This window comes from Manis javanica, chromosome 9 (genome assembly GCF_040802235.1).
Source record: "Manis javanica isolate MJ-LG chromosome 9, MJ_LKY, whole genome shotgun sequence".
Lineage (NCBI taxonomy): Eukaryota > Metazoa > Chordata > Mammalia > Pholidota > Manidae > Manis > Manis javanica.
The window spans coordinates 1,111,611-1,122,892 of record NC_133164.1 but is presented as its reverse complement, the minus strand read 5'-3'; positions in this window follow the sequence as shown (position 1 = coordinate 1,122,892).

Below are 11,282 nucleotides of genomic sequence, written 5' to 3'. Positions count from 1 at the left end.
CTCAAATGTATTTATATAGAGTTCATCTCATGATTTTAACAATATCATGTGATTTCATCACTATTTCCCCCTTGTCATTTCTTATTTTATAAATTTGTGCTTTTTTTAATCAGGTAAACTAGTAGTTTGTCTAGTATATTAATTTTTTCCAAAATCCAGTGTTTTGATGTATTAATTAACTCCACTGCATTTGTATTCCATACCCCACATCACTAATATTTCCTTATGCTTTCTTATGGCCCACATTTCTTGCCCATTTCCTAGTCTAGAACTGAGTAATTCTTTTATTTCACTTTTTAAATTTTATCGACATGTTTGGTGCTACGCTCCTTCAGATGCACCCTATAGATTCTCATGTGCAGGGGTCCAATTCTCAAATTTTCCAGAAATTTTGTAAAGTTAGTTACCTTCCTTTTTACCTGAAAGTCGTCTAATAAAATCCTTTCACAGGCAGAGAAAGACAAATACTGTATGATTTCACTTATTTGTAGAATATAAAAACAAAGCAAAACAGAAGGAACAAAACAGCATTAGACTCAGAGACACTGAGAAGTGACTAGTGGTTACCAAGCGGGGAAGTGGGCGGGGGCGATGGGGAGTGGGGCTGTTGACCCACTGTGATGTACATTTGATAATAAAAAAAATACTAATAATAAAGAAAAAAATGCTTTCAAAGTTCCAGGTGGTAGGGCTTCCTCTTTATTAATAATTTCTAGTTTTATTGTACTTGAGCAGAAACTATTGTTTTTAGTAATTCTACTCTGTGAAATTGATGTATGTTTTTGTGACTTAAGTGTAATCAATCTTTGTGAGTCCTCCATGAGCACCAGAGAGGAAGGGGCGGCTCTGCCGCCACGGTGTGAAGGGGTGGTGCATGTTCATGGCATCTGCTGGTTGAACATGCTGTTCATCTCCCCTCCTATTTTTTATCCCCTTCATCTTTTATTGAGAATGGTGTACAAAATTCCCCCATTACAAAAGTGTCTCTGTAGATGTATCCTTGCATTCCTGGAATTGTAGCTTTATAATTGTGACTCGAGTTATTGGGCGCATAGATTTTTCATGAGTACTACATATTCACTGTGAATTCCAGCATTTCAGTATTATAAAATGCTCACTTCAGTATTGAAAGAGCCCTTCTCTGTCATGTTTAATACTTTGGGGCTTGAATTTTACTTTCACTAATATAAGAATCATTCCTATCTGCTTTCTTATTGTTTCAAATTTCTTGATATATCTTCATCCGTTTCTTTACTTTTAATCATTACACACAGCATATGCTTCGCTCTCACTCTAAGGAGAACTGCAAAAAATATATACATAGTGGATGACTTACATTATTGATGTGACTGACATTTGCTGGAAAACCCTGAGAGTTTCAGGTTAACAGAGTTTGTTAAAAAAAAAAAAAAACTTCAAAAAGGGTTTAACGCAGGAGGAGTGGAGAAGCGCATGTGAGACGCCTCAGTGAACACATACCTGGTAACCGCGCGCGAGTCCAGACGAGGGCTCCCTGAACGAAGCAGCAATAGCGAAGCCACGTCTGCACGGCACACCACGAGCTCTGGCCTCCCCCTGACTTCAAACGGGCATTTCTGCGTGCTGGCAAGTGGTCGTCCGCAGGGTGGACCCCCCCACCGACCACCCAGTTCTGATTTGTGTTCAGTGTTCCCTCAACACCAAGACGCGCCGCCTCCTCACCAGGCACGGCCCCCGCCCTCCCCTGTGCAGCCCGGCGCTGTGGGTCTTGCAGCTCAGCCAGGGTAATGGAATCAGAGCAGGAAGGCTGCACAGACCCACCAGAACAAGCCAGCTTCCGAGAAGCGGTGCACACGGAGCCGGGGATGGCTAGTGACATGTGCGACAGGCTTAGCACTTTCAAACCAAAGGGACCTGCGGCATGAGGGCCAAAGCCTCCCCCACGGGTAGGAAGCAGGGGCCCGAGCCGCACGCAGACCTGTCCATTTTCAGGAAAAGCTAAATGCAAGTGTTACGGCAGCTCCCAATTTAACTTGGTTCCTAAAAATTAAGGGAAAGACCTAAGGCAGAGCTGGCAGGGCATTGGTTTCGGGATGGAATGCAACGTTCATGCTTCGTCTCAGCCCTGACCACACTGGCTGGCAAGAGCCCCTTTGCGTGGCCTCCCGAGGGGCCTTGTGTCCTCCATGCCGCCCAGCACTTTGCACAAGGCAGGTGTCTGCTGCCTCTGAAGGACCGAATGAGGAGCTTCCTGGGCGAGGGGACAAGAGACTCCGAGCCCAGCAGAGCAGAGGGCTGGCAAAGATGGGGGCTGCGTGCCGGGGGACGGCCGTGGGGACAGGAGGAGGGGTGGCCCCTGCCGTTCCAGCTGCACTCGGCCCAGCCACCGCCAGGGCGCCCAGCCTCGCCCGGTGCTCCCGCCTCTACCAGGAAGGAGGGGGCGCCAGAAAGCCCCTTGAAGAAAACGCAAGGAAATCCCCAGGTTCACTGAAGGATTTACATAGTTACAGAGGTGGGCCGGTGCCTTGGCCGTCGTCTCGACTAAGAAACGGAGCGAGACTTAGAGCCTAAGACGCTCTTTGACTTGAAAAGCTGTTTCTCCAACTAGGGAGCTTACTCCTCCTTCAGGAGGAACCAGAGAAGCTGTGGTCTGCAAACGTTTTCTAATCACGCCTCTTGGACTGAGGGTGGTCCATCCACTTTGCCCATGACCTCCGCGCACACGGGGGAAAGGCACGAAGCCAAACTGGATGCCCGTGGCCTTCACGGGGCTGCCGGTCCCTCAGGACAGGCACCAGGAAGCCCTAGTTTATGAAGTGCCCCTCGGGCCGGGAAGTCAGCGTCTGGCACAGTCACTGCTGACTGTTCGCTAAGTGCGTGATGCGTAAGGATGCCTCGCTGTCGATGGTGCATCGACATGAAGACGAATCAATCTTGAAGCTGGTGAAAACTGCTCCTATGGGACAGCAACTCAGTAGCCGGTGAGGAAGTCACCACCCCGGGGACCTGTGCACAGAACTGCCACATCTGAGTGGCCGTTGGCCCCACGGTAATCCTGTGTGAGGCCCATTTCACAGACAGGGGACTGAGGCAAGAGGCTGGAGGATGGGCCCTGGGGGTTCGCCCAGGACCTCGAGACCCCACTGCGGCTCACGCCCCCTCAGGGATGCCCAGAGAGCCCTGGGCCTCGGTCTCCCGAGGCCACTCCGGCAGGCACGACCAGCTCTGATGACTAGTTCCTGCTCTCTCCAACTCCGACGGCAGATCCCGCCCACGCTGTCAATGTGCAGGAAACGTGGCTCCGAAGAACAGTGAGGAGTTGTACTGTTCAAGCAAAATGACTTCTAAGAAGCCAGCAGCCAGCGCTTCTGCCTCCCTGTGGGACACCGGGGGGACTGAGCGCCCTGGGGCCCGCGGAGCTCGGCTTCCCGGACGAGCTGGCTGGCTGTGAGCGGCTCTATCGAGAACTTTGTGTCGACAGAGATTAAAGTGCCCCTCCCGTGCCCCACGAGGCCTCCACCCTGGCGCCCTCGCCCCACAGGAGGCTGCCTCGGTGTCCAGCTTGACTCACGGCGAAGTGGGCTTCTGTTTTTCGTTATCCAAGGCCCCCAAAGTCTGCCATGACTTGTCTAAACCAGGCTAGAAGTCAGCTCCGTGTTCTCTGTAGGCAGACGGTCACCTCAGGAGCAAGCCACCCTCTTCGTTTGGCCAGCTGTGCTTTGGGGCTTTGGGCACCTCAGAACTGGAAGGGGTGAGTGGGCTCTGCACCTGCCCGGGACCCGCGGACTCGGCTGAACCATCAGAAATCTCTGTGCACATCAGAAGTGGCCCGGGCCCCACGATTTCACTGGCCAGCCCATGGAGGCCCTGGGCCCTGCTGCCCAGGCTGGCTGTGTGCCTCCTGTGTGATTTCCACGACGTCTGAAAGTCCCCGCAGCCCGCAACACCGCTGCTGACATCCTGTGTCTGACCTTCGGCCTAACTTTGGGCTCCCTCACAATCTAAGTGTCCCAGGCACGTACATAGTTGTATGCTGCAGCCATTAACTTCCTATTCTCATTAGCTTAAAAAACAGATTTATTCCCTCCCCATGTCCCCTGTGCACCTGCCAGGTGCTGAGTGAACCAGGGTGCGCTCTTCCCAAGAACCCACAGGCCAGTGGAGACGCAGATCGGCCAAACGACCTGTCACTCACGTGTTCAACAGATATAAACGTGCGACATCAATGCTGCCTCCAGACTGCTGCAGGCGGTCGTACTGCAGTGCAGTTTGGGGAAAACGAAGTCGGGTGGGTCCCTTGATTCACCTTGCGGGGGGCTGTGGGGATGCCACTCCTGGTGCACCTGCTGCAGGCGATCTCGGGCTGGCATTGCTGCGCACAGCTCCTCCTGGGCCAGGCGAGCCCACTCTGCTGCCCTCCATGGCAACGGGGCCTGCGCAGAACTGGACAGAGGCCTGGGGCCTCTCCCTTCCCAGCTGCCCCCTTTTCCAGGAATGACGATTCATGAGGCCACTGTCACGCCCAGGTGACCGGGCCCTGAAGGCCCCCACACCACCCATCAGAACTGCCCCTACCTGGGCCGAGTCTCCCACAGGGGAGGCCCCCAGCCCCTCCTACCTGCAGAAGCTGGTCCACACATACCCCCACGGCTTCTGCCCTGGGCCCCACGCGTCTCCTCGGAACTTCCCGGAACAGCTCCGAGCCCCTTCTCCAGCCAGGTCTCCTCCCCTCTCCCGGCCTTCGAGGGGACTCCACAGTCACACTGACGGTCCTCACCAACAGCCCCGCCATCTACGTGCCGCCCGTCTGTCCACACACCCTAAGACTGCATTGCTTTGGGGACACACCGCTCTGTCTCCAGGGCGCTGCCCAGCTCGCCACATGCAGGGTGCCCCGACCAGCCACATCCCAGCCAGGACCCCTCACTGGCTCCTTCCAGCCCACTCAGCACGTCCCACTGCTGCCCACAGGCAGGGGCACAGCAGCCAGGCTCCCCCGGTCCCCGCTGCTCAGGACCCCCCAGGAGGGTGCAAAGGGCAGGCTCCTGGGAACAGGCAGAACACCAAGAATTTCTCAAGGAAATCTTTCTCCAAACAGAAAACTTCTCTCAGTCAGTGGAAGAGGCGGCGCAAAGCTCAGAAGAGGAGCAGCGGGGGTCAGCGTGGCCGCCAGCTCCGAGGCAGCCCCCCGAGGCAGGAAATCCAGACTGCGTGAGGACGTGTGCCCACCCCCCGCGGGAATAAAGAGCACATGCACACGCCCACTGTGAGCCATTCCTAGAAGGGGAGCTGCTTTACGGAATCCTGAGAGTTCATTCACTTAAACGCTAAGCTAGAAGGTATGGGTTTCTTTTCTTTTGTCTTTTTTAAAGGAAACAAGAAAAAAACTTCTGGAATGAGGGCAGACAGGGTCTGACAGGATGAGGTTTGAGGAAACATGACCTCAGAGCCCCTGGGACTCTGTCCTTGAAGAGCCCGAGCCTGGGAAAGCCTGAAGGCCTGCCCTCCGCCTCCCACCTCCAGAAGCACCCAGCCAGGCACATGCACACCTGTGCAGAGCACACACACATGCACACACAGACCTGTGCAGAACACACACACACACAGCTGTGCAAAACACACACACGCACACCTGTGCAGAACACACACACATGCACACACAGACCTGTGCAAAACACACACCTGTGCAGAACACACATGCACAGACATGTGCAACACACACATGCACACCTGTGCAAAACACACACACCTGTGCAGAACACGACGTGCACACACACACACCTGTGTTCCACAGTAAAGATCTAACCTCCTGCAAGCAGACACGCGTGTGATTACAGCCTTAGTACACATTATGGGTTGGAAAAAGTGTTTAAAAATACTTATGTACTCTGTGTGATTTCAGTCTGTGGAATTTATTGAGGCCTGCTTTGTGGCCACACATAGCAAGTTTTGGTGACAGTCCTGCTGGAACTTGGGAGGAGGGCGTCTTTTGCAGTTGTTGAGCGCAGTGTCTCACCAAGTCCACGTATGGTTTAAATGTTCTCCCGCTTGATTGATCTTTGTCTGGCCTGTCAGTCTCCAAGGCAGCCGCAGGAGAGTGAGGGGTTTGTTCTTTGGCAGTTCTGTCAGTTTTGCCTTATAAATTTCAAAGCTAAGTTGTTAAGTTCATAAAGACTAAATTGTTACACCTTTCCGGTGGACTGAAGCCTTTATTACTGTGAAATACTCCTCTCTACCAGTAGTATTTATTCTTGCCTTAAGAATACTTGGTCTGATCTGAATGTAACACACTAACTTTCTTCTGGTTAATGTTTGCATGTTATCATTTTCCATTTTGTAACTTTTGACTTTTCTGTGCATTATAATTACTGTAATATCTTTTTTATGCACTATACAGAAAGACATATTGTTTAAATTCAGCCTATCATTTGTTAATTAGATAACTTAATCCATTTACATTAAATGTAGTGATATAGCTGGGTTTATATCTACTTATTATTTGTTCTTTGTCTCACATGCAAAAATTTTCTCCTTCATCACCTTATTTGAATCAATCAAGTATTTTTTTCATTCCTTTTCTCTCATATGTTGTCAATTATACATTCTTTCAATAATACTTTAATGGCTTTGCACTTCCTGGGAAATACAAAGATAGAATACTTAACCCCATTTACTATGTTTGTATTGTTTTCATCACAAATTTTAATTTCACATACATTTTAAACACCACAAAACATTACAGTCATAGTTTCGCGCAGCTGATAGTCACTTAGAGTGACCCATGTGTTTACCCTTTCCTTTTATCTTCATTCCCATTGGGCGCCTTGATTCTCCAAGGGGAAGTCTTATTTCTTATGACTAAAGAGCTCCCTCTAGCATTTTAGTGTATGTCTAGAAGATATATATTATCATGTTTTTATTTGTCTGAAATATTTTTACCTTCACTTTTGAGGAATATTTTTATTACCTACAGAATCCTCGGTTAGCAGTTGCTCAGTTTTATAAATGAGTTGTCATTGTCTTCTGACTTCCATCGTTTCCATCAGTAAGTCTGCTGTCAGTGTTGTTCCGTTGACACTTAAGTGCCCTTTATTCCTCTGGGACTTTTAAGGATTTTTCTTTGCCTTTTGATCTCAGCAGGTTTACAGTGATGGACCTGGGTGTATTTTCATTGCATTTATTATGCTGGGGCTAGTAATGACCTTTGAACCTGTGCCTTTTGTGAGTTCTGGGAAGTTCTACGCTGTACCCTCAAACACTGATTCGTGTATTGATTGGTTTTCTCTCCTCCCCTCTCCAGTTGTATGTCAGACCTTTTTACTGTGTCACATATGTTTCTTAGAATTCTTTTTCTTTTCCATTCTTTCTTTCCTTCTGGTTTTATCCAGATATTTTCTAGGGCCTACTTTTTAGGGCTTACTCTCCAGCTGTGGCTAATCCTGTATTTTGCACTAAATTTCACTGTGTTCTTTAATCCCAGAATTGCCATTTGTTCTATTTTAATGATTCCACTTCTCTGTGAAGCTGTCTTGCCATCTGTTTTACTGAATTATACTAGTCATAATTATTTTTATCTGTATTCAATAACTCCAATATCTGGATTTCCTAGGAGTCTATTTTTACTGCCTGGACTCTTGGAATGACGCGGGGATGTGACGCCACAGGAGCCCCAGAGGCTGTTAGCTCTGGCATCCAGTGAGAGTCAGAACAGGCCATCCTGAGTTGCTCGGACACCAGGTTCCAGTCTCTGTGAGATCTGGTCTATTTCCAGGTCCTCTTATTCTTTATTTCTACAGGAGTTCCAACTTAAATCCAAGGGTACAGACAAGGGCCCTTGGATTTTGTTTCTATCTTTATACTCTGAGACTGCGTGAAAGCACCGGTCAGCTGCTTGGCTGTCGGCTGCCACCTTCTCTCGCCTTGTCTCAGCGCGCACGGCCACAGGCTTAGAGGATGCTGAGGGGACAAGCAAAGGAGAGGCGACACCCGTGACACCCCCCATGCCTTTGTGGGCCCCTCAAGTCCTGGCTGCTTCAGAAGCCCTGGACTTACATTTTTGTTTTTCTAGTCCTGGAAAATTACAGAGGCCCCTTAACATCTACGTTCTGCTAGGCTTCTCAGCCAATCTTTCTGTGACTACATAAGAATCAAGAAATACTCAAGGGGATGATGGGCTTATAACACAAAGCTCACATCAGCGAGTATTCTTTCTGTCTGGAATCTTGACCCCTCATCATCAGTAGCTTTCTGATGTACACAGTTGTATTTTAACCAGATTTTCTACTTGTTTTCAGTGGGATAATTGGTCTGCTATAAACTAGTTCACCACTTCCAGAAATGGACCTCTGAGAAACATTTCTCTATCCTGGTCAGTAAGAATTGATAAGGAAAGAAAAAAAGATCATAGGGAAAGATTTATAAGACTTATCTACTTTAATATTTAGAAAATTGTACAAATTAGGACTCTTTCTTGTAACTTGTGCTTCCTCTGATCTGAAAACAATGCTATGAACTAACAGGAGGGAATGTGTTATACCCCAGAATTCAGGGGGGGGTTTCCCTGACAATCATGCATCATCCGAGTCACCACAGACCAGCCCACCCGGAGACCCACCCTACACGGCTTCGTCCCTCGTGACTCTTAAAGTCGTGAGGCTGTTGGACTACGGTCCACATGTCAGCATCTGCTCAGGACATGCCCACGGAGGGAGGTAAGGCAGGCCGCTGTCTGCTACCCTGTGCACCAAGCTGAGTGTGAAGAAGGTGGGAAGGAGAGAGCGGAAGGAAAACATGAAGAATTAAAGACAACAATGAATATTTTAATTTGACATGCAAGAACATTTGTCATTTAACTAGCAACAACCCCTTGGAATTACGGAAGGCACTACAAGGAAGCCGGTAAGGTTTTCTTTCCTCCTCTGGAACAAATACAAGTGGTTCCCAAGTACATCTGATTAAAATGCAATGTCAAGTACTTTCACTCTTATTTTAGGTCTGTTTTCTACTAGTATGGGAATGGATTCTAAGTCAGCCCTTTATAAGGGTAACAAAACAGTTAAGAAACCCGAATTACAAAATGAACAATATGTAGTTTCCTGATAAGTAACTTAACCCATAAACATGGCAAAGAAAGCCCAAATAATGTACAGGTGTAATTATTTGTGATTTTAGTGCTAAGCCCTAATTCCTCCTCACTGGCAGAGCCCATAGCCAGCATACCCTCAATTCTTTCATTCTTCACACCCTCATTCCCCACATATGTACCAAGCAGTTTCTTTTTGCACAGCATCATGCCAAGGCCCTGTGGCCACTGGTCCTGCCCTGGTCCCAAGCCTGGTTCCTCCGGGCTCTCATCTCCCGGGCCTTCGTGTTTCCTGTTCCTGGTGGGGGTGCCTGGCCATTGACCGAGACCAGTGCTAATAAGCAATGCACAGACAACTCAGTCCCTCTGTTTGCAACAAAATAATGGCCAGTCCTTAAACAACACAGTTCAGGGTATGGCCAATCACTGCTCTCAATTTTGGTTTGAAGCTGGTGCTACCTAGTTCCATGCAGTGCTAGACTGGGGGATGCCGGGGCACAGAGCTGCAGCTCCCTGCAAGTGCGATGAAAGGCCACACCCTCCTTGCAGCCCCCTCTGCTCTCCCTGGCGCTCCTGCAACACTCTGCCATGTGCAAACATGTTTCCTTTGGGATTGTTTTGACCTACCACCCCTGTATGCCCAAGCGCAGAGGCTCTGGTTTTGCCTGTTTGCAGCAAAATCCTGCCTTCCTTACAGGCGTCAGAATGTAGCTGCTTAGCACTGTCTCTCCGACCAGTGGATCTCGAAACAAGGCCCCTGGATGAGCAGCACCCACATCTCCAGGGAGCCTATCAGAAGCAGCAAAGCTTGGGCCCCACCCAGCCACGCTACTCCCAGAGAGCCTGGCACCTGCACAAGTCAGGAGCCACTGCTTCAGGTCGTCCAACACCTGACACTTAACACCACGATGAAATGCTGACAGGCGGCCACACGTGGGCACATCTGTCAAGATCAATCCACGCCTCAGCTGATTATAAAGGAGATTCCCAACTGTGAAGTCGGCACCACAGGCCAATGGCTGGGCTTAGATGAGTAGATTCCCACCCCGCATCCTCCCAGAATCCCATTTCAGAGGCCAAGGGGCCCAGGTGTCCTCCTACCTACAGAGATATCGGTGAGAAACTTAAGAATCCAGATGAGCAGAAGGACACCATGAGAACGCAAGTACTGAGGTACCCGTTAGAGTCTAGACGGTCTGCGTGGATGTGGGTGGCTCTGGACAGCGTCTTGCTGTCTCTCGTCGTAGTTTAACTAAAAGCCATCAGCACACTTTTTATTCACAGACACACATGCTGTGCAGTGAAACCGCCCCAGGAGCTTCACCCACCCTTCAGAAAGAGGCTGGTGCGTGGATCCCACACAAGCAGCCACGGCTGCCTTTCTGGGCATGTCCACACCCCACACTGTGGCTTTTGCACAAGGAGGCAGGACTGAGTGCAGCACCACCTGGCCTCCCCCCAGCTGGTATTCACACCTCAGCTGATCCCAGCCTCCATGTGGCGAAGACGCACCGCTCACCAGCCCATGCTGGCCTGTGCCCACGGGACAGTCAAGTCCCCACACGTGACTTGGGCTCCAGAAGCTCCGCAGCAGCATGGGGCTGATGCCCAGTGCAAGCCTGCCCTCTGCTGGGAGTGTGTGCTGCACAGAACCGAGTCAGCCTCCGGGCATGGGTGGGAATCGAGGGCCTCTTTCCCGCTCAGTGACCCAGGAGGCCTTACATCCCCTCAGTCTCTCTGGGAAATGATCTGGTGGCTTCCCTGCCCTGGTGTGCACCTACCTCTCTCTGCCTCTGCCTTGGGGACTGACACAGCCCAGCAGCCCCATGGCCCACCCTTCCCACAAGCTGGCCAGATGCACACCCAAGGGAACATGTTCTCATGTACACAATGCTGCACATACAGAGACACATGTGTGTGCACACAGATGCCACACACGTGCATGTGCATATGAACACGTGTGCGCACGGGACCATCTGTCCTCACACCTCCCCCAGCACGCTCAGTGACTTGTGCTTGAGCTGCATGCACAGAAACTCAATGGTGTCCCCGCCATGGCACGTCTGGAACCTGGGCTCAGCTGCACCCCAGAGAGGCCAGCACTCAAGAGCCCCCACATGGCCACGTAGGCAGCCATCACACTGCTCTCCCAGGCATGTTCAGCCTGATCTCAAATCCGTGTCCTAGAGCAGTGTCAGCACGTTTTCGGTAAAGGGCCGGG